This window comes from Saccopteryx leptura, chromosome 5 (assembly GCF_036850995.1).
Source record: "Saccopteryx leptura isolate mSacLep1 chromosome 5, mSacLep1_pri_phased_curated, whole genome shotgun sequence".
Lineage (NCBI taxonomy): Eukaryota > Metazoa > Chordata > Mammalia > Chiroptera > Emballonuridae > Saccopteryx > Saccopteryx leptura.
In genome coordinates this window covers 162,088,486-162,103,761 of record NC_089507.1, presented here as the reverse complement: position 1 = coordinate 162,103,761, position 15,276 = coordinate 162,088,486, and the positions used below count along the sequence as shown (strand labels likewise).

Sequence of the window (15,276 nt, the reverse complement as noted above, 5' to 3'; positions counted from 1 at the left end):
TCTCTCTGTCTCTGTAAAAAATAAAATAAAAATAAAATAAAACCCTTTGTTGAATAGAGTAAGTAAAAAAAAAATAGAAAAAGAAAAGAATATAGATATTCTAATTTTCTTTGCTCATTTGGATTTATTCAACCATAGGACATTTTGTCGGTAAGACACTCATATCAGGGAGTTGTGTCTTACTGAATCTCATATTTATCAAGCAGAGCACAATGCTTGCACACAGCCAATGCTCAATAAGTATTTGCAAAATAAATGAGTGAGTAATATTGTGCCCTGGCACCAGCTCTTTCCTGCACAAATGGCTGGGTAGAGGCACTCAGTCAGTAGCCTTGCCACACTCTTGGCCCTGGCCAGCTAGAGATAGCAGAAATTGTCATTAAAAAGGTATCTCACCCTAAAACTTGCAGCCACTTCAGAGACATCCTCAAAAGGATGATCTGGACATGAGAATCATCTAAAAGCTGTGTCTAAAGAAGGCTCCTGGGTTCCCTCTGGAGTTTCAGAGGCCTGGGGTTCTCGGGGCTACAGCTGGGCCCAGACCTGAGCCCCCTGCTACTCTTACAGCTGTCCCCAGGCTGCTGCCCTGATGCTCGACAGCATCCTCGCTAACCATGTGCTTTGGTGCCCAAAACTATGTCTCCAGTGAGACAGATTTCCTGGCTGTCAAGCATATTTCATATTTCTCTTGACCAACCTTCTGGGGCATCTTATAGAATCTCCAAACACAAGCCATTGACTTTCCCCTGAGACATGAGCTATCTCTTATGGGCCTCAATATCTGACTCATTGCATGTGTATCCCAGAAGCACCCTATTCTCTGAAAACTGAGCTCCCCATCGTTTCCTAAACACCTCCAAGCTTTTATGAGTGCTGTTTGTAGGGGCTAGAATCTCTTTGCACCAATATCTTGTTTGAAAAACTACTCATCTTTCAAGAACCCACTCCTCTGGTGACCTTTCCCCTCTCCATTAGAGTGGACTAAGATTCCAAAGAACTTTGTTCAAGAGTTCCAATAGCATTGAAATTTATCTGTCAGCTTATCTGTCACCTCCTGACTGCGGCTGCCTCCCGGTAAGTGGTTCTTAAACTGACTGAACGTCATAATCACCAGTGGATCTTTTAAAACAAACATTTCAAAATCTGCCTCATACCTGAAAATTCAGAATATGTTTGGGCTGGAACCTCAGACACTGAATTTTTAAAAGCTCCTGAGAGGATTCAGAAGACCAGCCACAAGTGGGAGCTTCATCCTAGACCATAGCTCCTGTTTCATTCAACTTTTCACATCTGTGCCATGGAATCAGCATATCGTAGAAGACCCATTTTTGCTGGTTGGGTGGGCACGTGGGTGAGTGGACAGACATATCCAGCAGAGGTGAAGGGAAAGTGAGACAGTCTGAACAACCACCCCATCAGAGGAGCCTGAGAGAGAGTCTCACTTTCATTTAGGTTCTGGGAATGGGCTGCAGAACTGAGACTCATTCCTAGCTCGAAAGACCCCTGGTTACTCTGAGGAGCAAATTGTGTGCACTTAATTTTTGTAGAGTCTGTCTTCTTCTTCTGTGCATGTCTTCCCATCTGCCCCCACCTTCTCAGAGGTTTTTATTTATTTATTTTTTCTGAAGTTGGAAACGGGGAGGCAGTCAGACAGACTCCCGCATGCGCCCGACCGGGAGCGATGCTCTGCCCATCCGGGGTGTTGCTCTGTTGCAACCAGAGCCATTCTAGCACCTGAGGCAGAGGCCACAGAGCCATTCTCAGCACCCGGGCCAACCCTCCTCCAATGGAGCCTTGGCTGCGGGAGGGGAAGAGAGAGACAGAGAGGAAGGAGAGGGGGAGGGGTGGAGAAGCAGATAGGCGCTTCTCCTGTGTGCCCTGGCCGGGAATCAAACCCAGGACTCCCACATGCCAGGCCGACACTCTACCACTGAGCCAACCAGCCAGGGCCTCAGAGGCTTTTATATAGACCAGTAGCTTCTCCTGTCTTCTCCAAACCCCAGATCACGTGTCTCTGAGCGCAAGGTTCTACAGACCTGAATAACCTGACTGAACACCAGCGTCCTGCTCTGTGTCCCATAATTGGGGTCCAGGTGTCCAAAAGGCATATTGAGATCACTGAGTCAACGCTGCAGGGAATGCAACCAAACACGAAAACTAAGTGCGGGAAGGTGAGGAAGACCTTAAGTTGGAACGTGTGTGGCTGCTTTCTGCTGTAGAGGAAAGAGAAGGGACCCTCTGGATCTGTCATCCCTCTGAGGCAGCCTTGCTGTCTCAGGTCCCATGCCAGTTGGCAGCACTTGGAGCCCCTCAGGGGCTCTCTTTAAGAGCCATGTGAATCCACAATTTAAATTCAAGGGCATTTTCAATATAAAAATGAGTAATGCGTGATTTAATTTTATTAAATGTGAAGCTCTGTGCTTCACTAGGAAGAGGTAATTCGGGAGGAGAGGAGAGGCTATAGTCTGCAAGCAGTAATCTGCTGCTGCTGGGGAGATGCCCAGGGTGTCGCCTTGCCATACAATTACTCCTGCACATGGAAATAAAACAGCCCCTTTTCTCTCCCCAGTCCTCCAGCCAGCTCACATCCCTGGAAACAAGCTATCCGCCACAGGCTTCCCTGCGACAAACCTCGGCTATCTCGGGCACAGTGCGAGAAGGGAAAGCTCCAGGGCCAAGCAGAGGAGTTTAGGACAGCCACCAAAGGGATGCCCCGACAAGCATGAGATGACATCAGGGTAGACTGGGGTCTGGCAGATGGCTTTCCGGAATCTGTCTGTGTTTCCAGGTCTATTTTCACTTGGAGAATTCATGGGTGATTTCTACAAACAAATCTCACCTCCTTGGGAAAACAATGATAAGATTAAAGCAAAAACAGACTCATCTAAACCTATATCATTGAGATTCTTTTTTTTTTTTTTTACAGAGACAGCAAGAGACTCAGAGAGAGGGATAGATAAGGACAGACAGACAGGAACAGAGAGAGATGAGAAGCATCAATCATTAGTTTTTCGTTGCAACACCTTAGTTGTTCATTGATTGCTTTCTCATATGTGCCTTGACCATGGGCCTTCAGCAGACCGAGTAACCCCTTGCTCAAGCTCATGACCTTGGGTCCAAGCTGGTGAGCTTTGCTCAAACCAGATGAGTCCACACTCAAGCTGGGGACCTCGGGGTCTCGAACCTGGGTCCTCTGCATCCCAGTTTGATGCTCTATCCACTGCGCCACCACCTGGTCAGGCTCATTGAGATTCTTAATGAACAGAGAGTTGTAAAAATTCCAGCACCTTCCCAATGTTCCCAGATGGTAGGTTTCCCACACTCAAGTTGAGCCAAAAGGAGGAAGCAGGTCTCTTGTAGGTGGAGAGCCAGGCGGCTTATCCTGTTCCCTGCCACCTGCAAACCATAAAATTGTCTGGCCAGGGTCATATGGCTCACTGGTACCTTGGTCTATAAAGATCAGTGTCCCCTGGAAAGATTAGCAGCGTGGGTTATTTTGGACTTCACTGAGTGTTATCACATTTCAAAGTGAAAGATTTAATCGTGCTATAGCATGTGGCAGTAAGCAAGCGCTCCAGTGGTTTGTATAGATATACGTGTGAACAGCAATGCAATCTGTCTGCCAGGCCCATCGCCCCTGCTGGGATGCCAGCCATCCAGTCAGCTATTTGGTACCACAGAACCTGCAACCCTCTTACAGCTGGTTGGATAAGGTAGATATGCCTGAGTGAAAAGCAGCCTGGCTCCGGGACCCTGCCAAACAGGCACAACTGTGACCTAATTGAACTATTCAGATCTCATTGCTTGGACAGTGTGAGAGCCTAGCATTTAAAACAAGAATTAGAAGTTGGTAGAGAGAATAGAAAAAATCCTGCTCACTGAGTAGGCAGATAAAGTTCATATCTAATTACCAGAGTGCCAACAAAAATTGTTTTGAAAAGAATTGAGTTTTTTTTTAATTGTGTAAAGCATTAAAGTAATCATTAGGGGTGGAGGGTGAGGAGGATCTGAACTTCATCTAGACTTACTTATATTTACCTTAGAGCTTCCTATGGCATTTACTTTAAAATCTAAGGAGAGAGTAGCCTGCACATTTTCTGGTCTAAATGTGAAGCTGACAAAATACACAGAGAAGGAGCAGGAAGAAGCAATGGAAGCCAGGGGTAGAAGAGAAATGAGTATCAAACAGCCAGAAGGCAGGAGCAGCACATGCCAAGTCAAGGACTTGCTGAGCCCCGTGCTGACTAGGCAGCAGAGAGGGAGCTCAGGCCCCTGCTGACGGGACACCTCCTGCCATTCCTGTGGTGCCCAGAGCTGCTGTGCACCTCAGCATGGCCTATGACTCTCTTATTACCCCGGGGAGCCTTGCTACAGATGTTTATGTCCAAGTCTGAGTTGATCTTTGCTTTTTGAAGCCTAAAAGGGCCCAACTATTGTATTATGTTAGCAAGTAAAAGAAATATATTTAGATATTATTACCAAAGCCAAAGGTAAAGTACTTTAAAGGGAGTGGACAGAATATCATAATTTCTGTGGCTCAATTGAGAGGTTTAATTCAAGAAAAGCTTGAAGTTGAAAGACAACCTTTGCAGAACATGGAATACCTTCAGAAGACAGAGGCCAGGATGAACACACATGAAACCAGGTCTTAAACGCACCACCGTCAAGAAGCCAGGGATGTGAGCCCTGAAGAGGACACTCAGGAGGCTCATGGTAGGTGGCGACCTGTGTCACAAGGACTGTAAGCTGCAGGAATGGTGTCATGCCCCCAAGGGAAGAAATAAGAACATGGAGAGTAAAGGCCTTAGTTAAATATTAGGAAAAGCTTTTCAAAAATCTGGACTTTGTCAGAGGATAGCCTACTTTATGAAATAGTGAGTTGTTTGTCTCTGAAAGTATGAAAGGAGAAACATGACAGTGTTTTGGCAGCAATGTTTAAAAAGGAATTTAAGGACGATCTCAATTCCAAGAATATTTGAGAGACACCTTCTGTCCATAAGCTTTCCTGTGTCAGAAGCACTGATTCTAGGACCTAAGTGCCCAGGCTTATATCCTGGGTGACCCCAGTGAATGCCATAGCCTTTCTACACAAATGTTCCGATCTAGAACAGGAGAAAACAGTAGCACCTGTACCACAGAGATGTTGTGAAGATTAAATGAGATCATTCTAATAAGGGGCTAAGAAAAATTTCTGGCACTTAAGAAATAATATATATATTATTACATATAATATGGTTGTTATTAAGAATTTGTCCTCTAAGACTCACTTCAAAGTGCTTTTGGTCAAATTAATTCCTGTGAATGGAATATCCGTTCTTTATTGAAGGAAGCAAATATGAGAGCTGTTTTGGTTTATGTGTCATTGAATCAGTAAATAAATGGTAAAAAAAATGGCTCTGGGTATTGGGATAGATATTTCCTTTCCTCCTTTATAAAACCATGCATGACATTAAAAAGAAAAAAAGAAAGGCTGGCTCAGGTGTAATTATACTCCACCATTGATTCAGTCAATATTTGGGGTGCATACCATGTGCCTGGCACTGTAATAGAGGCAACAAACACAGTGGAAGACATCATTTGCTCTCAAGGAGCTTTCTGCAGGTAGGGACACGACTAAACAGTCCAGATTGGAACAGATGGATGCAAGGAACCAGAGATGCTGTTGTGGGTGTTAGAGGCGAGTGAGGACGGGATAGCTGCGTGGCCCGACTCCTCGGAGAGACAGACAGCGTCCTCATTCCACGGGAAGGAGATCCCAACTACTAAAGCAAACCCTATCACCACCAAAAGGAGTAGAAGGATGGGGAAGGGCTCTGTTTAATGTCTAGTTTTTTTACTTCAAATAAAAGCAGGTCAGCCATCTCTGCAGACAAGGGAAGCCTCTGCAATGTTTCAGTCATGTAGCTCCATTTTCATTATCTAGTTAATTGCTCTGCAACTTCCTCAAAAATTCAATTTCTTGCTTTTCTGATAGTCAATTCTGCTTCAAGGTAATAAGATCACATTAATAACTGAAACTAATACATAAACCAGAAATTCCATTGTAGGAACAAAATTATCCAATGTTCTTATCAAACCTTTAGTAACCAGAATATCTCCCAATGGGCTGGACTAAACAAAATCTAGAAATTAAAAAAGACACAAAGAGGTCTAAATCATGACCCTCTTGGGCTTTCAGGTCCTGCATAATAGTCTTCTGGTTGAGTGGTTTACCAATTTGGTTAAGCTGGACTATTCTAACAAATTATAACTCCCAAATCTCAGTAGCTTAGCATGATAGCAGTTTTCTTTGTTTACTTAGAATCTAATAAGGACATCCAGTGCCCTTATGCAACTTTTTCTTCCCATGGTGACTTAGAAAGGCAGGCTTCCTCCATCATGGTTTTTAGTTGTTTGCAGCAAAGCAAGAGTGTGCAAAAAGCTCACGCTTTTTTTAATCACTTCTGATTAAAGAAACACATATCTTTCTTTTTACTGACCAACACTAGATACATGGTTTCACTCCCTCTGCAAAGAGGCTAGGAAGAGTAAGGGAGTGCACCAAATATTTGGTGCGCGTTACTGACTCTTCTACAGATGGTATGCACAGTTCTCACCAAAATTAAATGTAGGCTGAGAGTGGTCAGATGCCTCAGAAATTTGACTTCAGGCAGATGCAGGTACCCTAGCCTTGACATAGTACAGTTTAAATAATATCTACTCATCTATGATTAAAACACATGTAAGGCTTCTTTATAGGAGACAGCACCTGGGCACTTGAATCAAGTGTTAGAGAAAACAGCAAAGACAGCCCCAGTTTTTGCAGAAGATGAACTTGAAGGATAGAAGCAAAACAGTGTTGTCCCTGTCAGACTTGGTCCAAGATCTGAGTATCGTGCATCACGGATTGGACATCATGCAAACCAGCACCTTTTCGGGCACAGATTACATAACTGACCAACTTTATTTTCAAAATGATATTTAGAACAAAACTTGGAGCCTTTCTATCGCTCTGTGATTCTCTTCCCCTCCACCACCCCAAACAATGTAGTCTTTAAAAATGCTCACTGCCTTGTGAAACTAAGATAAGTCTATCTTTCTGTAGGAGTAGGGGTTTTGGTTTTCTTGTTGTTTGTTCATTCACTTGTTTGTTTTTAGTGTTTTATTCCCCTGGGGCTGAGTTCATAGAACTTCTGAGTTAATCAACTCTCACTAATCAACTGTTTTGCTTCCAAGTCTATGTAAGAAAGGTGTGTCATGACTTTTTTCTGGTAGTGTTACACCTGGTTTTTCTTGGGAAAGCTTGTAGTTCTTGGAGTAAATATAGGAGAACATTCAGGAAAGAGACTCACAGCAATAATCCTGATATAGGAAACATGACTGAGAAACATGAAATCACTTTAAAAGTACCTACACTGGCGACTTTTCCCTTTCCCCTCCCCCCATTTTAATGGCAATTACTGACCATTCAGGGTCTGCTTGTTTCTTTCAGTATGCATTGTTTGGCATCTTTCTTCCCCAACTCTTTCTGCTATCATCTGCAAAACCTGAGTCCAGTCAGGAGACTTATCCAACAGGGAGGATCCCATCTCCAAGTGCTCCTGAACCCTAGTTACCTTGTTAGGCTCTGTTCAAATTCCATCTCCTACACATGTGTGGCCCAAATCCTTGTGAATATACAGAACAGTTCTATTGTTCTCATTTTACCCTTGGAAATCCCAGTCTTTAAGCATAATTTCCTGTTCTTATCACACACTCAGCCCATCAACCTCACACCCACTTGTCCACGTGTGCAGCACCCAGTCTTTTGGCGCCTGCCTCGGAAGGCCGGGGGTTTCTGTCTCTGTGGATGCTCGGAAGGCCGGGGCTTCCGTCTCTGTGGATGCTCGGAAGGCCGGGGGCTTCCGTCTCTGTGGATGCTCGGAAGGCCGGGGCTTCCGTCTCTGTGGATGCTCGGAAGGCCGGGGCTTCCGTCTCTGTGGATGCTCGGAAGGCCGGGGCTTCCATCTCTGTGGATGCTCGGAAGGCCGGGGGCTCTGGCTCTGAGAATGCTCAGGAAGAGGAAGGACGATCACCTGTCAGGGGTGCCACACAGGGATACCCTGGCCTTCTGAGAGTTACGGTGCCCTGGAAGGTGGAGAGATAGAGAATTCAAAACATATTGCAAATGTGACTTAAATTCTTGAGTCTAGTAGCTTCAGGGGCCTGACTTTCCAGTAAGCATTTCCTGTTTGAATGACCAAGGTTCTCAATTAGGCTCTAAACAATCACAAAATAAGAGAAATTAAAAATACTGGGGGAAAAAATGTAGCATTGGATTAAGAAAACATTGTGCCAAATTAAATAGCTGAGTAATATTATAGTTAATGCCTTATAAAATGTAAGACATAAAACTACATACAAGAGACAGTGATTAATGTAATACCTTTCTATGCAAAGAAAATGGAGCTGCTCAAGAATCATATACAGTGTTAGGTAAAGACTTTTAGGGCCACAACATCAACCTCAAATCAAAAATGCTGAGGTCAATTGGAATGTGCCTCAATTTTAAACTCCAATTTGGATCGGACTCAATTAGATGAATCTTATTAGCTATAATAAGAGAAGATAATACAGGGTGAAAAATCCTAAGGTTGGAAATTGAATGACAGCAACAACAAATCAAATATATTGAATAGACTTGCAACCAATCTGAAATATGTAAATAGTAATCTCCAGATGAAAATACTGGGATGAAAATACCTTGCATAGAAATTCTGCATTTATTGGACTTGGATACTATCTTATTATCTTTACATTATCATCATGGAAGACAATCATTGACTGTTCATCTTTAATTAGACTTAAAAAGTCAAAGAAGAGGATGCTTTATGCATCAAAGAATGTCTCAGACATCACTGGGGAACAATTTTATTTTCATTTTCTGTTGCATGAGGTTTTAGAATTTTTTCCATATATTTCTGCATCACTGATTCCAAATCTGAAATCTGGTTTTTGGTGCATGCCACACTCACTCCACTCCACATTCCCGCTCCAGAGACCCTCTCCTTGGACCCCAACACAAGGAGAGCCAGGCTTAACATCTTTTGTCCTTATTCTTGCAAAACCATGATAGGACTCCATTTCCAACAATGTCCCATCACTCTGTGGGTTAAAAAGAGACCGCCAACAGACAAGGCTTAGTAGGGGCAGCTTCACACCCACCACAGACAACCTCTTACCCCATGACTAGAATATTCTTCCACCAATAATGGGTGCCCCATTAAGATTTATCAACTCCAGCCCTGGCCAGTGGGATCAGTCATAGAGCATGAGCCTAGCATGTGGAAGACCTGGGTTTGATTCCTGGTCAGGGCAAACAAGAGAAAAATCCCTCTACTTCTCCAACCCTCACCCTCCTTTCCTATCTCTCTTCCTTTTTTTCCCACAGCCATGGCTCAATTAGAGGGAGTTGGTTCTGGGAATTGAGGTTGGCCCCATAGCCTCCACCTCAGACACTGAGAAGAGCTTGATTGCTGAACAATTGAGCAAATTGCCCAATAGGCAGAGTATCACCCCCAAGGGGGCTTGCTGGGTGTATCCTGGTTGGGGCACATGTGGGTGTGTCTCTGCCTCTGTTCCTGTCACTGAATTAAAACAAACAAACAAAAAACAACAATATAAAACTTATTAAACTTCATTTGACTCCAGGCAGTCCCTGGGTTACCAAAGAGATGGGTTCTGTATGTTTGAAAAGGTGTAAGTATTCATTGGCACAGAAAAGTAAAAATAAGTACTATGTTAATACAGCCATTTAAGTTGCATTTAATACATAAATGTACCTGTTCCAATGAACATACAATTTCAACTTTGAATCAAAGCCACTTAAGCTCTCTTGTTCGTATCCTGGAAACTCTCTGTAGTTTTTGTGTGCACCATTTAAATTAAAATGTCGGTAGGCACTTGGTGGTTGGCTTAGTAGATAGAGTGTCGGCTTGATCTATGGACATCCTGGGTGTGATTTCCGGTCAAGGCACACAGAAGCTACCATCTGCTTCTCCTCCCTTCCCTCCCCCTTTATTCTCTCTATTCTCCTCTTGAAGCTGTTGTAAAGTACCCAATCCACAATTCCGTGGGTTTTCATAGAGACACCAAGTCCAGATGAATTTTGAAGAGTTTTATTAAAGGAGGAAATTTATTAAATATGTCAGCCACATATGGCTGACAGGGAGCGTCAGACCCAAATTGTGCAGTCCCCAAAAATAGTTCAGGGGTTGCTTATATACCCTTGATCACACACAGGCGGGGGAGAGCATGATATTATGGCACAAACTGACATTTGTTTAGGGGATACATTAAGACTTTCAAGTTAACACAATCAAAGATGTTTACAAATCTTTTAGGATTCATCTTCCCTTACTATCTTAGAGGTATTTCACTCTCAGGATTCCAGGGAGGGGGAAGAACTACAGTCAATGTAAGGTGGTATGTAAATTCTGCCCCCTATTGAAAGAGAAGAAGTTTCTAGGTTAACCTTTATTTTAGATTTAAAACTAAATGACCCATTGTTCTTGCAAGCCATAAACTTCTACATTCTTCTCCCTTCCCTCCCAAAAGAGGGGCAGGACAGGGCCTGACAGGAAAGCCTGACCTTTCCTCCCAGAATATCAATATTAATTTTCAGCTTTTTGGTACCTTACAACAAAGCCAGTGGCTTAACTGATTCAAGTGTGGCTCTGGGTGCTGAGGATAGCCTGGTTGGTCTGAGTGTCAACCTCAGGCACTAAAAATAGCTCAGCTAACTGGAGCATCAGCCCCAGACAGGGGTTGCCACAGGGGTTCCAGCTGGGGCATATGTGGGAGTCTGTCTAACTCTCTCCCCCTGCTCTCACTTAAAAAAATAAATACCACAGGAAAAGTTACAATGAGGCTAGGGAGACTTTTCTGAGCTTTGGACAATGTGTCTGCGAGGAGAAAAGAGTTTGTGAGGAAATGATGGAAAAGGCAGAAACACTCATAGAGAGAGAAAAATCAAAACAAGTTAGAAAGAGGGCATGTACCATGTGTACATACACGTAACCCTGCTGACACAACTTCTTGAGCACTCAGCAACAGAGCCCTTATGACGCGCGCCACCCGGGGCCCCTCAGGGCAGTCCCTGTGTCCCACTGTTTGCGGGCAGGGAGCCAGCCTGTGCTTATGTTCCAGTCCTGCGAGGTCACGTATTTGTTACTGGGGCCACCCTGTCCCCCTTCCCGGATACAGTGTTGCAGCACGAGCTGAGTGGAGACCTTGCTTCTGTTCTCACTGAGGATCCATATCTGAGCCGTGGAGTCTCCAGACCTGCAGAGAGTAGCACACAATACTCAATCTTCCTTTCACCCCGTTTTTATTTTCTCCTTCCTCTGTTTGTAACCCAAGGCTGCAGCCCACAGGGCAGAGGCCAGACTGTGGCCCAAGGCAGTCTGCTCTGGCGTGGGGACATAGGAGATCTGAGGGGAGAGACCAGCCATAAACCCAAACCCACGCATGTTACATTTATTTCCTCATTGAGTTTTCTCCTCCCCATTTCTGCTGCACCGTGTCACTTTAAACGTCAGCATTAGTCCCCACCCCAGAGAGAAAACAGCATGGCACCAGGTCTTCTGAACTATCTGACCACTATTGGAGGCACTCGTAGGTGGGCCATGCACGCGGGCTCCCCACACCGTGGTCTGCACACCCAGGAGTATGCCCCAGGCAGGCAACGAGCTGGTGCTCTGCAGTTGGTCCGCACACCCAGGAGTATGCCCCAGGCCGGCAACGAGCACGTGCTCTGCAGTTGGTCCGCACACCCAGGAGTATGCCCCAGGCCGGCAACGGAGCACGTGCTCTGCAGTTGGTCCGCACACCCAGGAGTATGCCCCAGGCCGGCAACGGAGCACGTGCTCTGCAGTTGGTCCGCACACCCAGGAGTATGCCCCAGGCAGGCAACGAGCACGTGCTCTGCAGTTGGTCCGCACACCCAGGAGTATGCCCCAGGCAGGCAACGGAGCACGTGCTCTGCAGTTGGCAGTCTGGACAAGAGAGAGCAGCACAGAGCACCGCCCCTGGAGCGCCCCCATACTGATGCACTAACCCGGAAACCAGGATGTCACTGATGGGTTTTCAGGCACAAACAAGCACTTCAAACTCATGTCCTTGGAGGACCGTGTCCTTGCTGGATGGTATCTCCATGTCACCATCTATCTTCACCACTTTCAAGTGATTATCTGTCGTAGGAAACAGGGGAACGTCATTGTCCAGGCACCTGAGTCTTACAAACATGTTTTATTTAATAGAACATCACCTCTGATAATTACAACCAAACCGTCGCTTGTGTAATTTAGTAAATACGTTACATTTATTTAAATACAGGGTGGGGCCAAAGAGGTCTACTGTTGTGGAAGTTATTCTTGTATTATTAATTAATTGTATTATTATTTGTTGTATATGAACAACTGTAGAGCTACTTTGCAAACTCTCCCCCCACTGTGTGTTATAATTATTATGAATTTGACAGAGGGATAGCAATAGTTACTCCTTATACGTAAGTACCAGGCAATGTCTGACAGCCACCAGCAGGAGAAGGGGCAAAGGGCTCATTGTCACCTGCACACAGTCTCCAGGTCTCTGTTTGCCTGAGGGAATGAGGCATTTTATCTCAAGCAGCCTTCTAAGGGGTCACCTCTTCATCTGGGTAGTTTTGGAGGTTGGATGTCCTCATGCTATGAGAATGCCTGCCAACTTCTACCCCCACATTCACACATGCTTGTTTCCTTGGGACACAAACATGCACAATGTTTATGCACCCCTACACCTGCATACATTCCCGTGTGCATGACACATGTTGACACAAGCATGCACACATGCACTCTTTGAACTCAGTCTCTGCATATATGAGCAGCAAGCGAGGTGCAGGCAGGTGCTCTGGGTAAAAGGTTGGCTCTCTGGCTGATCTGCCCAACACTGTCCAGTGGCCACCTAACGAGGATGTGCTTTTCAGGGATTTGCAGAGACTAAGTAGGATTGCACATGCTGTCCTGGTGCCCTCTTGGTAACCGGGAGCTCCACACTTATACCAGGATTTTGCCAAAACACTCCACCCGGAAGGCTGAGTGGGGGACTTGGGGCCTGCACTGGGAACACTGTATGCCAGTTGGTGACCATGCGGTGTGGGTCCCTACATCACGCAGCGAGCTCACAGGTAGGCATGACTCCCTAAAACTGAGGCTGTGTAAGTAAAGAACACCATGTCTCAGGATTTCAAAGGAAGGCTGGGGCATGAAGCCTCTCGGGCCAGAGGGAACACACATGTTGGGAAGCGACTGGGGACAATCATGCGGTGGACAGACCCAGGGGAGCCTTTGGCACTAAGATGCTATGAGAAACCACTATAAGCCCTCCCAGGCCCGAGAGGCCGCACTCACTTATCGCGTGGGCTATGTTCTCCCTTTCCACCTTGGCCTCTTCTGTCTTAGTCGGGTTGGGCTGGGAAACAGCTGCTGTGTTCTCCTAGGTCACCAAGGTCCCCATGGTCCCTGTGGCTGCCACTGTTGTTGCTGTCGTTGCTGCTGCCACTGCTGCCGCATCGCTGGCTTGTTGCTGAGCGAGCTTCTCCCGGGAGACCTGCTGCTGTGTCTGCACCATGGCGAGCATCACTATGTTGATGAGGGAACAGAATCTATGGGGCGACCGTCAAAGACCGTGCCGTCCTGAGGAGAGAGCCACAGGGCAGCCATTAGCCCTTTGGCCCCTCAAGGAATGTTTGCACCACAGGCAGACAGGTGGGGAGGATGGCACAAAACTCACGACAGTACCCAGGGTACTGGGCAGTGGGCACGCTAGTGAGGGCAGCATTGGTGCAGGACAGATGTGTAATGGCTATGCTCAGCGCGGGACCAACACCACACTGGATGCGTCACAAACATCAGAACTCTGGCACCGTATTCTATAGAAAAAGTGCTGTCTGATATCAAATTACTTCCATTACCAGGAGAGGGGGGCTGTGCCATTCCAGGGAACTTTGGCAATGCCTGGAGAATGTTCTGGTTGTCACCACTGGGAAAGGTGAGACTGTTAAAGTTTATCTGGTGGGTGTAGACAAGAGACACTGCTCACACCCTAGTGTGAACAAGACGGCACCCCTCACACAGAATGTTCTAGCTCCCAATGTCAAGAGCAATGAGGCTGAGAAAACTGCTTAGATGCCAGGACAATTGTGGGAAGTACCTGAGAATAACTAACCCTCAGTGAGAAAGGACGTGTCTTCAGAAACATCCATCCTACACAAAAGTGTGGGAGAAAGAGAGAGATGGAAGGAGAGAACTGCATCACAAAGAGAAAGGGAGAATGAGAGAGAGAGAGAGGGAGAATGAGAGATAGAGAGAGAGAGGGAGAATGAGAGAGAGAGAGAGGGAGAATGAGAGATAGAGAGAGAGGGAGAATGAGAGAGAGAGAGAATGAGAGAGAGAGAGGGAGAATGAGAGAGAGAGAGAATGAGAGAGAGAGAGAGGGAGAATGAGAGAGAGAGGGAGAATGAGAGAGAGAGAGGGAGAATGAGAGAGAGAGGGGGAGAATGAGAGAGAGGGGGAGAATGAGAGAGAGAGAGAGGGAGAATGAGAGAGAGAGAGGGAGAATGAGAGAGAGGGGGGAGAATGAGAGAGAGGGAGAATGAGAGAGAGAGAGGGAGAATGAGGGGGGAGAATGAGAGAGAATGAGAGAGGGAGAATGAGAGAGAGAGAGAGGGAGGATGAGAGAGAGAGAGGGAGGGAGAATGAGAGAGAGAGGGAGAGGGAGAATGAGAGAGAGAGAGGGAGAATGAGAGAGAGAGAGGGAGAATGAGAGAGAGAGAGGGAGAGGGAGAATGAGAGAGAGAGAGGGAGAGGGAGAATGAGAGAGAGAGAGAGAGAGAGAGAGAGGGAGAATGAGAGAGAATGAGAGAGACCTGCGCCATGGAGAGCTTACTGGTAGGACACCTCTCTCTCTCACTGGATAAAATACACCCTGACTGCCTTACATTAGAAATTACAAACAATAAAAAGACATTACTCCCAGCTAAATGGGAACCCAACAAACCATCATCACAACTGGCAGCTGATCAAAATTATGTGGAATAAAAAGGCAATCCTATATCAACACTAAACTTGTAAAGAAGAAGCAGGTCACCTGTGAGCCACCCTCAAACCTGGTTCCAGCCAATGGTGACCAACTGCTGAGCATGCCTGCCTCCACCAAATATTCACGCCCCAAATGGGTGACTACTTTGCAAAGAGCAGGGACTGTCCACAGTCATCAAAA

The 15,276-nt window shown here is 45.9% G+C and overlaps 1 long non-coding RNA gene across 1 annotated transcript; it reads right to left on the bottom strand.

Annotated features, from left to right (window-relative positions):
• Positions 1 to 7,940: 7,940 nt before the first annotated feature.
• Positions 7,941 to 13,683, bottom strand: LOC136406063 (uncharacterized). Its single transcript, XR_010751619.1, has 3 exons — positions 13,407 to 13,683; positions 12,077 to 12,209; positions 7,941 to 8,106 (listed from the first exon to the last, which is right to left on the bottom strand). It is a non-coding gene; the product is annotated as an uncharacterized lncRNA (long non-coding RNA).
• Between the last annotated feature and the right edge of the window lie 1,593 nt (positions 13,684 to 15,276).